The sequence below is a fragment of the Rhopilema esculentum genome, chromosome 9 (assembly GCF_057945365.1).
Source record: "Rhopilema esculentum isolate cy_ngs chromosome 9, ASM5794536v1, whole genome shotgun sequence".
NCBI lineage: Eukaryota > Metazoa > Cnidaria > Scyphozoa > Rhizostomeae > Rhizostomatidae > Rhopilema > Rhopilema esculentum.
In genome coordinates, this window is record NC_142823.1 from 6978062 (window position 1) to 6991264 (window position 13203).

General features: G+C 37.2%; 1 protein-coding gene across 1 annotated transcript in view; it reads left to right on the forward strand.

Moving 5' to 3' along the window:
* The first annotated feature begins 8853 nt into the window (after positions 1 to 8853).
* The window catches only part of LOC135688812 (uncharacterized), a 33165-nt gene continuing 28815 nt past the window's right edge, over positions 8854 to 13203 (forward strand). The window contains exon 1 of the mRNA XM_065205837.2: positions 8854 to 9559. The gene's annotated coding sequence lies outside the window, so the exon portion shown is untranslated. The remainder of the gene's footprint in view (positions 9560 to 13203) is intronic.

Genomic DNA, 13203 nt, shown 5'->3' on the forward strand with positions numbered 1-13203 from the left:
TGTCCGAATACTGCTCTTATCAGAAAGCTTTAAATTTTAAATTTATCAAAAAGCGAGCAAAACAGCAAAAAGCGATACTGGATTAGAAAAATTTATTCAGGACGTCTTCAGAAGGGGGAATTCCATCTTTCGGTAAGAGAGATTTATATTTACATTTATAAGACCAGGATAACTTCTTCAAATACTTTCAAAGGTCGCCATCGAAGCTTGATGAAACTTTCAAGCCAGTTTTCGTCAATTTGAACTTCAAATGTTTGAATAATGATCTGATATGAATCTACTTACATGGATTGTGTACAAGGAACAGGAAATGAATAATTACCAACCTATTTTATTGACGTTTTAAAGGCGAGAGTGTTTGAGAAAAAGAATGCGGAAAGACGTAGGCCATCTGAAACCAAAACAGAAGTCAGGTGTTTTCCAATGCTGTTCTGATTGGTTTATTTTACAAGGCGAGAAATTTCGCAGCGAAAAAGTAGGAATGAATTCGCTGCGAATTTTCTAATCTCTACTTCTGCGCATATTTTTCGCGCATTCGCGGCAAAAAATTCGCTTCGCACGAAAAAATTCGCCTCGTGTAAATCAGGCTTAACGATTCACAAACATTGGGGTGATGGCGAATCGCGACATCAGTTGTGCGCAAAAGAGCTAAATCCAGTGACATCCTAGCTCATATTTATTTATATATATATATCCATTTGGTATTGGTAGATCTCATTCGTACCAGGCGTTATTTCTTCATAGCAGCCTTTTGCTCAGCTTTGAACATGGCTTCAAGATGTCGGAACATGAGGGATAATGCTCACCGTTTACTTGAAAATACCCTTATCTCCTAGCAGGGACCGCGCACCAGTTTAAATGTGGGAGGGCTGAAAAGGGCGTGAGAGAAATGTTTTGAGGCCACGCCCACTAGAACGCCGAAAACGCCCCCTTTTAAAAATACTGGCTTATTTTTACTGGGGTTTTATAAACAATCTGGTTCAGATCAATAGTTATCAATAGCTATAAAGACAGATAAAATTAGCTTGGGGATAATAAAACATCAAAACAAACAACTAGAAAACGAACAAAAAGAGTTCCCAGTCAAGAAAATTTGCTACTACTTAGGAATAAACCATTCAATGTTGCGTTAGAGCATAGTTAGAGTAAACTTTCCAAAAAGTTTTCTAACCTATTATTGCAAAAAAGTGGAGGGGCTATAGCCCCTGCTAGCCCAATGGCTGTGCGGTGCCTGTCTCCTAGCACATTCCCACCTGGCTCTCAATATTTCTTCATTAGTTGTCCCATGAACCCCTACCGGTAAGTGCCTCTTTGAACTAAATTGTTTTGAAAATTAATTGTATCTGTTAAACAGTTAATAACTGTTCGTTTCTATGGTTTTCCTTGTGTTGTTTCTTCACCCTGAAGTTATTGTGTTGTTGCTGAAATTAAAACTAAACATGGTTGACTTAAGAGCGAACTACAAAGGAAAGTACTCTGATTCTCTTTGCAGAAGATGTGGGGCCCATGAGGAATATATTGAACACTTATGGGATTGCCCAAATTTTTATCAAAAACCCAAGATGGAAAAGACCTGTTTAGTTACAAATAATTCAATAATTCTAAAAAATATCAACAACACCCTTTAAAAAAATGAAAATTTCTTACCAAGAGATGAAATAAGAATAAAGAGACTGGCTAAAATTATAGACAAGCTTGTGATACCAAGTAGTTGGGTAACTGCTCCGAAATGGAGACTGGGCTTCAATTATTATTATCATTACCCTATTTGCTGCATAGTGGATACCAAGAGCCGCGGAGCATATTACAGATTGAGGGGATAAAACATTTTTGGGGGACTAAAACTTTTAAGGGGACTAAACATGCTAAAAACCGAGAGCAGAGCGACTTTTGTAGGTTTTAAGTACATTTTGGAAATTATTATGTGGGGGGGGGGGGGGGGCTAAAGCCGTGCTGGATACTCCCCTTTTTACGGTCTCGTTTTCCTCTCAGCATCATCCCCTCCCCTCCCAAATTTTGCCCCCACTCCCAACCCCCGATCCGTAACTTGCTATGTGGTCCCTAACACTTCGCCGGACACACACGACTTCTTTGTCGAGGTTACTAACCAAGGAAAGAGAAACTTCATATTTGGATTTTTCATGTAGTTCATCAGTACACGAAGTAACACTAGACTGCTTTGGTACAGAGGTTCAAAAGTTGAACCATAGCCGCCAGTGGCGTAACCGAAAACTTATTCTTAGAATTGTTTTTTTAGAAGAGCTCAAAGTGACTATATTACTCCCCCTTTCTCTCCATTCATTGATTTTCCATAAAGTTAAGCCCACTGAAAGGAATAATAAAATTACTTTTCGAGCTCCAAATTGGGGAAAAGGGGTTTTTCTTGCCCATTCCCTCCCCAATATCAATAACTTTTAGGGGTTCTGTGTAACTAACTATCTTTGTAGAGGTTGATGTTAGGACGAGCGATTTGTGCGGAGGCACGAACGGCCCAACTTCCTCTTGGCGATGCTGAGCCGTAGCCTCACCACTGACTTGCTATGGCATGTCTATAGGCTATAACATGTTTTTTCTTGAGAGAGCAATTTTTGCAATAACAAATTGTATCGTAACTTCTGTCCCTAACTAGAATACTGTAACTCACAGCAAGGCAAGTTTCGAAAACCAGTTGAAGCCATGTCTTATACAAAACTCTTCAACATAATCTTTATAACGCTTATCACTGTCTAACAATTATTAATTAAAAGTATTTCTTCTTAGTTTGTCCCCCCCCCCTCAAAGTTTACATTTGCAAATTTTTTACGTCAGGATTTGTGGTACCTATATTTCTTCGTGTGAAACAAAAGCAGTTTTTTACACCCGCTATTGTCCATAAGGAAGGGTGAGTAAGCTGATGTGCTGAAAATGGTCTGTTGCTGGAAAGCTAATGGCCTGTTGTTAGAAAGTACATGAACCACAAGTCAAACGCTATTAATTTATGCATAAGCTCCTTTCATCATCATAACAATCTACATTCATCATCATAATCATAATCACCTTCAACCGTCATAATCAAAAATCGCCATCATCAATCGTTGAATCAATCAATCATTATAACCAGTCATTGTAATCATCATAATAAGTTATCAATCTTCAGAATTAAATTATAATAATCTCAATCACCTTCAGTCGTCATCATCGTCAATAGCCATCATCAATCATCGAATCAATCATTATCAATCATCATAATCAGTGATCGTAATCATCATTATCACATTTTAAAATCAGTCATCATTCATTCCCATCATAATTCAATTGCTGAACCTTTCATATACCCAGAAGGATAAATGATAAAGCAATCTAAACAGGGTTATGAGATATTCTTTGTTGATTGTTGAAAGATAAACAAATTCGTCTCCTAAACTTTCACCCTCCATAGAGGTCTGGTCCACCCAACAATCAGCTACTTCAAACATTCCTTTTTTAAAGACTCTTCTTTCCTGTTCTTATCGCGCAGTTCATCTCGTTTTAAACCATTCTAGATTTTAAAACCCGCTCACTACTCTTGGTTACTGTTTCGATTTTTTGTCAAATACATGATGCGGCCTACCCTGAGCACTTTAAAACGTCGAGTTCGCTATCAGAGAGAGGACATCAAACAGAATTCTCGCCATTTCCCTGCTCCCCTCAACTCTGCTAGCACCTACGTTGGACACGATCCCCTAGAGGCTCTGGTGCCTGAAGTAGGTACATACTGATTTATTCATGCCACCTACTTGATACAAGCACTTATTAGGAAAGATAAATTTGATTTATTTTTTTTATTATTTAACATAAAAATTTAAAAACAAATTATATACCATTTTACATTTCAAGGATAGCCAGGAGGAGCAATATATCATGACTGCCCCCCTTGCACTTGACATCTACCTGAGTTACAATTTTTTTTAATTACAAAGCGATTTTATAAATCAACCAACACAAAATAAAAAGAGAGGAAATTTGTAGGATTTCCCCCTGAATTATTCAAACCGTTTGGAGGCCTGGATATACTCTTTCATAAGACTTAATTTATCCTTAATACTGGAAATCGCTATTTTCTCCATAGACTTTTTCTGCCATGTCAAAGATTTTTATTCTCGTAGTACCTATTGCCTAACCTAAATCCAGTCAAAACCAGAAGTAAAACCGCAAGAGCCTTTGAAAATCTTAGAGGCCATCAACGATTGCTTTTTGGTCGTGGTGAATCAAACCAAACTATACGAAAAACCACGCATTAACCAAAGTAAGATCCCTTGTATTTCGGTAGAGCGTTAAAAAGCTGAAGGTGAATACATCTTAGATACGGGCTTGAACTTTGCCTTGGCCCCAGACCTCCCCAGTGTTACAGGCTGTGTTCAAGACGCCGTTACTGTAAGAGTTCAGTAAACGTCTGAACCCTCTTCCGGATGAATCAAAGTTTCTTATATTCTTTTTATCAGATAAAGCTAACCGAAAGAAGGGGGAGAGTTGATAAAAGCAATTTATACCTTTGTTTTACTTACATATATTACAAAGTCTTGGTCTACGGTATCATATACTGTCATTGAATAGAAAAAAGTCGTAAGGGTAGATTAGGACACGAAATACCTGTGTTGTATCAAGCAGGGAGCATGAAAATGCTATAAAGTGGCTGGAATCAATTGCCAGAAAATTGAAAAACTAATTATTTTAGAAAACATGCATACTTTCTAAAAAGAAACGAATCTTTTTCTATTGCTCTTTTATTTTTTTGCAAAATGCTACCTGATTGCCAGTTAATTGAGATAAAATAGGCATCTGGGGCACTCCCAAGTGGCCGTTGGGCTATTGATTTGAGGTAGCCGCTGTGCGGAGGTTTTTTAAGTGAGTTCGACCCACAGGCGCAGACTTACATCTTTCCAGGAGGGCTCAAAAAGTAACTGCAATTGTTAATAGAGGCTGCCGAGGGCAGGGGGTAGAAAGAGGCCTAGCTGAGGGTTCTAGGGTGATTTTCATTTACATATTTCATATAGACTCTTTGCTACTGAAAACTGTGGCTTATGAAACAAATTTTTGATGTCAAGCTTGATGCACAGAGTAAGAAACTTGAATGCTTGGTCCCCTTTGAAAGCAGAACGCCGATCTCATGCAATTTTGTCCCTAATCTCAAGCTTTAATTTTAATCCAAACTGCACTATACAAGGTCTTTAGTTAGCAATTTTGACGTGACATGGCTCAGAGTGTTGAATGCGTGGTATTCTTCAAAGAAGGAGAAAGCGATTATACGTAACTATATCATGATGTCATCCGTTATGAACACAGTTGTTACGTCAAACTGTTTCTGCGAAAATAAATTTATTTGGGTTTTCTTCTTATCAAAGTAGACCAAAAATGATTCTTGAACGACCTAATAAAATATATTCTATACTTTAAAGTCAAAATTGAACTATGTGAATGCTATTATCCTTGTGTATCGTATCTCTTAGCAGTGTCTCCATTTTTAATCTTCCGTGAAGTAGCAACAGACTCGACACAGCCAAGTCCTCGAATATAGGAATTTTCATCCCAGACCTTCAACTTTGAAGTATCTTTTTGAATCTGTTTTCTGTACGATGCTCGTGTGAGTCTTAAAGATATTCAAAACCTATCCTTTGCGTCTTACCATTGAATCATTAAAGGAAATGCTGACCAAGTTTATGGTTCTTTCATGTTTTTCATTAAGTAATCTCTCATCAAAGAAAATAATTATGTAACATGGAAATTCGATAATTTTAACCTATTCATTATCAAAGTCAATGTTCATTCAAATTAGAATAAACAGGGCGTCAACGGTGATGGAGACAAATTAACAAAGATTTCTGGAAAGTCTGATTCAGTTTCTTGGAATGCAATGGATTCAGTAAGTTTGCTGAAGGTAGTGATAACCAGGGCCGCCGAGAGGTTTTGGAGGTCCCTTGCGATCGGAGCGAGGAGAAGATTTTTGCGACCACAACCTCTAGATTCGCTTAAGATGCATTTCAGAAAATTTACTTCTTGCAATCGCTTCAAACGTTGTACTAACTCTAGGCATACTTTTGCAAAGTTTGATTTATCCCATTCTTAAAATGGAATTCGTTACTATATGAGACCCCTTAGACCTTGAGGCCATGGGGCTATTTGCCCCCTTGCCCCCATTTCGGTGGCCCTAGTTACACCACAGCACTCCCTCTGATTGCACCTCATCTCTGCACTCCACTTGCATCAAAGATTATCCACATCGGCACTTACAACATAACAACCCCCTTAAGGTTAGCTTGCATATTCATATTAATCATGACCTTCACAAAGGTCAGCTATGCCAGGCCACTTCATCGTTTGAAAGTTGTTCAAAAATTCCTATATAAAGCGTAAGCTTCAACAGAATACATTTAAAAGAACTGTTATCTATGAGGCCTCTGATGAGCAGGCACCGCTGAGCTTCGAGCAAAGTGGGGGGGGTCTAAAAAAGTGGAGGGGGGCTAAAACCAAACAAAAATGGTCTTGACTATTGATTCATTGGTTAATTTCTGGCAAAGAGTGGGGGGAGGGGGCTAACGCCGCCCCAATCCTCCCGCTCCGCGGTGCCTGCTGATGAGTGATGGTGCCAAAAGTATACCCCCAACTTTTTTTCCAAAAAAAGAAATAGGTTCTCCCTGGCCTCCAATTTCAATTTTGCTTCAAGCTCCCTGTTCATTAAAACTACAAACAAAGTATGCGACGATGCAATGAAAGAAATTTTGAACTACACTCTTTTTTTATAAGAACCAGTAAATTTAAGCACAGGCTGACTGTTCTTAATTTTTTCAAAAATCTGAGGCTGGATTGTTCTTAATTTGTTCTTAAATTAAGAGGGTGTAAGCAGTGCTATTGCTAGCTTTTTCGCTCTAAGGAGGTGTTCAGGCCTCATTTGCCAACAAAGTGAGTGAGACAGCCTTAATTTGCTGACAAATTTGAATATTCACCGAAAAAGCACCCACACATCGCTAAAAATCCTCGATTTTGAGAAGAAACGTCGTTCAAAATTGCATTTTGCAGAAGCTCAGCCTCAGCTTGTTCTTAACTTTTTACCAGTTTTGAGGCTTGTGTTCTTATAAAATTTTTCTTATAAAAAAGAAGTGTACTTCAGCACCAACAAACTGTCAATCCGAAAATTCTAAAAAATTTGTTCTCCTTTATAGAGAAAAATGACTTCAACACCAAGAAGGAGAAGAGAGAGGTGTAAAATTTACAAGTGTCGTCCATTCATTGATCAACTAAAAAGTATATGGTGGTAACAGCATAATAAGAAGACCAAAAAAAGTTATGGCGTTGAATGATGATTCTGGCTTTCAAAATCTTGCTTGAAGGATTTAATATAATCGAAAGATATTATCTAAAATGATTTTGCAAGTTCTTGTTGGGAGAAATGAACACCAATTTTACATCACCCTTCTCAACAGCAGAAAATCTCACCACTTGCCAATTATTTTGGTGGACAAAGAAGACCAAAATCTATCCAGAAATGTACAGGTGATTTGTCATCAACCGCACTTTTCAGCAAATTCTTATGAACCGATTAATGGTTTCCGAAACTAGCCGTTTAACTGATGTTTGTTGAAACTCCTTATAGAAAAGGGGGCACCCTAACGATCCAGTGGCGGATTTAAGGCGGGTGCAACTAGGGACATTTGCTCCTCTCTCACCGAAAGCAAGTTCCGCGCCCCTTTTTTGGAAATTGTGCGACCCTTTTGAAGCATGAGAATCAGGTGAAAAAGTTTTTGGGACTTATAGGTTAATTCACTTCAAGGATAATCTCAAAATATACAACAATTATGGTGAAAATTTCCTTTCAAAGTGAATAGAGAGCATTCTGGCAGTCATTTGGGTCTTGAATTGTTGCATACAGGGTTCACAGGTCACCAATTTCTGAAAATTTTTCAGCGCCCCCCACTACCAACTTCCTCTTCTTCAAAATTGCTCTGGATCTGCCCCTGAACGATCCAGATGCATGAAGGGAAGTTAATTTATTTACAGATGTATGCATAGTGTCTTATTTGGTTAATCGACTTTAGAGCTAAAGCTACCGAAAGGTTGAAGTATTCTCCAAGATTTGCAAAAATTCTAGAAATTATCCTTCAATTTCCCTTTCCGTTCATTAACTGCATAAGTCTTTTCTAGGATCCCATTTTGTTTGCTCTTTTCACATCAAGACACCTAAACACACGGAGAAGGATTTCAAGTAGAATTTTTTGTCAATAATAAGGATTTTAATAAAGAATATTCCTTAAATCCAGGGAAGTCCTACAGTGTCCCTTCGCCAAGTGGTTAATTCTCTACCGATGTTCGTGTGACTTTTAACTTCAGCTGGGGGAGGGGGAAAGCCTCCCTTCTGGATATAACTTTTTGCAATCGTTTTATGGGGAACTGAAAGAAGGTTAGTTTTATCAGCTTCAACTCATAAATGGCTACAAAAAATTTACAGCGTCGCAGTCACTTTTGGACTCTTCTTGGAAGATGTTTTTAACACTTCGGCAAACAGCTTGAAGAAATTTTATTCGGTATATTAAAGATATCGTACTACCCCTGATCAAAAACCTTTAGCAGCTGTGCGTTTTATAAGAATTTATAAAAGTCAAGTCAAAGGTTAGAAAGCCTAATTCCTACTAATAGAGACTGGCTTGCATTCATGAATATTCACATCGTTTTTTAGTCGGCTGTAGTTTTTCTTACAGCAACATCAGCTACAGACATGAGACTCAAATAGATTATCCCTCTCTCATAGGCTTTTTTTAATGAATTGACGGCTGAAAAGGACCCATCTAAAAGATGTAATCCGGAATAAGGGAAAAAATATGCGGGCGGGCTTGAGGGAGGTGCGAAAAGAGGAGGTGGTTTTGGTAAATTAAACCTCAAAATTTCTAAAAATTCTGCTACCTATTGTTTTTTGCTTACATAATATAACTCCAAAGTATGTGATTTAACCCATAGTCCTTTCCTCAATTGCTATCACTAGGATTTGTGTGAAAAAATAGGCAGTTTTTTACTGCATTGTCAAATTGCCTTGGTTTGTATCTCATCTCTTGGAAACTCACCAGTAACCATCCTCCAAAAATACCAACAAAGACTTTTAATCTGGGGGTAAACTCTATAAAGCACACTGGCTGAGCCACTTCCTCTGATTGGTTAAAATAATGTCAATAATAGACAATACACTTGACATAACTAACATGGTAGCTTCGGACTACTCGAAATTGTGGCAAAGATTTTCAAACTGATTGTAGCATTATTTCGAATACTGTGACGCATTACGTACCAACTACGTTTCAGGATCCCGAAAAGAGCTGCAGACAGTTTGTGGGAAAACTTTCTTCGCCACATAATCAGAGGGCAGTCCGTGGGACACTGCAAAGAGAGCCAGAGCGACCAAGACCTTGCTGCGGTTTTGAAGAGAGTGAAAGCTTGCTGGCATCGACGAAATCGGAGTCCGTTCGGTGTGCGCCGTTAGATGAAATTCAAGCGAACAGCAGTCTGTGAATTGCATTTCCTGTCGAGTGTCTGCCGTTGCAATCACTGTAAGGCGAGCGTAAGTTCTCTTGTTTCAGTTTTATTTGCGTGGGGATATAAATACGCTGGAAATCAGAGTAGTGCTAAGTTCTTATCGGTACTTAGCAATCTAGCATCTACGTGCACTTGCCAACGGTCGAGTTGAGGCAACTTAGGCAGTTGACAAAGTTTGGTGTTGCCAGTTAATATGCCAGGCTCCATCAAACTTTATTCGAAGTTGTTAAGAACACAGGAAGTGATATTTCGTGATTCGGATTAATTTATGTGCAAATTGATATTCCGCCGCATGACCAGCGATAAATCGCTTGCAGAAACCACTTGCTTCTCTCCTCAGTTCGTCAAAACATCTTGTCCGTTCTGTACAGACGGTGTCAGAGGCTCAGATCAATTTATCGAAATAAACAAAGCTCCAATTTCAAATTCGGGATGATCCTTCAACATGTACGGCGCTCTTCATTTATGTTGCGTTTGCGTCCTAAACTGTCTCACAAACATACCCGCCATTCACGATTAAAGTGTCAAATTTTTTCGTTTATTGTTGCTATTAACTTTTAATTAATGACTGTAGAGTACATGTAACTGGATCGGTGTGAAATCCTTCAGCATTATTAAGGAGTGAATGAAGATTCACTATTTTTACTCATATTTGAGTGCTTTGAAATGATTTTCCCAAGCTGGCTCATAGTTTGGAATCAAGGCTTTGTAAATAAGTGACATTTTGCACGAGAGACGTGATTTCACAAGTTTTGTCTTCGCAGTCATGAAATTTCAAAAAACAAGGGTGTACACAAGGCTTTCCTGTTTCTTCCGCTTCGTGAAAATCTTTTAAGTTGCCTTGAGATTCATTACGACACAATCATATTTTTTTCAGAGGCACTGATTTTCGATTCTTTCTCCTTTTCTGTAATTGCCTACCATCTCATATTATCGTCTTTTAATACCTGTAAATAGTTAAATGTACTTCCTTTTTTTGCAAGCGCGCGCTTCAAAGGTCAACCCAGAACACAGTCATATTCCGCTCATCTACAAAAGATGGTAGAAAATGGCCGTTGTGAAGATCAGTACCTTTAATATGCATTTGGAAAAGTTCATCAGTATTCCTTTCATTCTTCTGAACAATATCTGCAATACAGCACTGAATAAGTGTTGATTAATCGTGTATCAAGCTTTTATTTTGACAGGTATGGTCCTGTTAGTCATAACATTTTGAAATGGTTTTCTAAGCAAATTCGAATAGATCCCTCCTAATTACCCAAAGCTTTTAAAACGGCTGCCTATGTAAAAAATAAAGTCAGAAAACATTCAGGCTTTAAAAGAAATCTCTTGGCACAACTAGAGAACTTCAGAATCTCTTAATGTAAAACATAAATTTAAGAGAAGGAATAAAGATGTCTTCAGTCTCTTTTTGTTTCTATTTTGTTTCGATTTCTGTAAATTCATAAGTTGAAAAACCAGCCAGGTTTATCCATAAACTTTTTTTGTGTCACAAGAAAGGCCTTTTAGACCAAGAAAACAATTCTGACTATCCCATTTCTTCCTACAGCAAATTCACACATACAGAATGTATTATTCAACATTAAATTAACATTTGTTACAGTAAAATTTGATAAACGCAATTATAAAAACGATTTTAAAGGGAAAATTTCAAATATGGAAATATTTTGAAGGATGGTGTTAATCCTGAGAAAATATTTTGTTTAAACTTCATGTTTGTTGTTGGGAAATTTGAAAATTAATTCAAATGTTTTCAAAATAATTTTAAGCTTGATTTGAAATGTTTTATTTTATGTTGCTTTACGTTGTTACAAAAATGTGTCGATGTACTGCAGGTTTTTGAAATCTACGAATGCAGTTTGCCATTTTTGAGTGAGTGAGCGAGCATCGGTGTGTAATTAGCCATAATATATAATATAATATTCAATTTAATTTAAAATTTTCCAAAACAGACGTCGCAAATTTGATTAAAGTTAGAAAAATGAGACGAAAATCTGAAAATCTGAAGATAGATATATTGATAAACTTCTTTCTCTGTCACATTATCTCCTTCATTTCAAATGACTTCACTGTTCCTTCCTCCGGATAAAACTTTGTCCTATTTGTCTTCCTCAAAACTTTCCTGGTATATTTTGTGTTTATTAGGGATGGAGTTTAAATAGAATTATCTTTGGTTTGGTCTTTGCTCTTTGTCAGGAAAAAAAAAAGTTCAATTGCAATGGTAAACCCCTCTCACTGTATCAATATATGCATTGTCCTTCCTCAAAACTACTGCATCGTTAAATTTCTACTGCATGCGCATTGTATATATATGGCGCAATATAAGTGCTTTTATTATTTTTATTATTATTATAACCTTCCTCCGGCTCACAGACGTGAAATTTTAATGTTTCCTGGGCTATGCTCGTAGGTTATTAGTGCATAGGGATGAATACGATGTTTGATTATTGCACATTTCTTCCTAGTGAAAATTTCTCTGAAAAATGCTTTACTTTATTTTCTGCGAAGAAAGAGCTAGATGCTTAGAGGAAAACAAGCCTTGGCAAGTTGATCAACTATTTAAAGAAGAAATGTGTACTAAAACCTTTCAATTATTCAATATTTATAAAATGTGTGTAGCAACTATAGCTTTTTAGGTTCCAAGGCAACAGTTAAACCAGGTCAGGCAAACAGAATAAAAATAGATAAAAGCTCAAAATTTTAAAGCCAAATATCGAGCTTGCGAATTGTAAACACTTAAAAACACTGAAATATACTGAATTAAAAAGGCCGTTTGTTGAATAAAGTTTCTTTGAGCGATCTTAAACTAAACCATCAAAAATTAAATATTTTCCCACAGGCAGACTGGTGGGTAGAGAAATTTGCATCAATTTTCGAGGAAGTGCTTGAAACAATGTAAGGCTTCTTCTGAATTTTGAGTTTGCACAGGCCATCAGAACTGTTTCAAGCTGTTGTTTGATGTTAACAAGGATGTTAGGATGTTTGCCTTCCAACCTGAAAAAACCAAATGATGTGAGCAAGCTGATTGTGTCCATAACTCTATTGAATTGACAGCGTGTTTATAGAGTAAACTTTTGGTGTGGCCTAGATTTTAATACTTCCAGGCGCGACCTAGAATGACCACTGTTGTCGGGAGCTGTAGTTAAAAGTCTTTAAAAGAACAGCTTTAAAAATTGAAGTAATTCAATTTGATTTGAAAATAGTACGAAATGTTCGAAAATTGTTTATCATTTTCAAGTCGTGGACCTATCATATCGATTGATTAAAGGTTTAAAATCCATTGAACAGATTTCAGGCTTTCAGTTACTTGAAGAATGATTCGTAAAAATGTGAGCTGAACATAACTGATAATTTTAGGCCAGATTTTGTGATTCTGCCGTATGAATGCCTAATCATTTAATCGCTGTATCAACACAAGCATGGTTGGTGCCATTATCAAATGCTTCCAGACGTTAAGTGCAACTATCGATTCAATTCCTCGTCCTTGCTTTTAAGCATTACAGCCTGCTCAGGGGCTGAGGAACGTTAAAGCCTCGGGTAATTCATTTTCAACTTCGCTTTTAAGAGTTGCAACTGTTATTTCTTTTAGCCTTTCTTAGTTTTAAGTATTTCAGGGCTTTATAAAGCATGATACAGTCGAATCTGCTTTTAAAAACTGTGCTTGTAGTC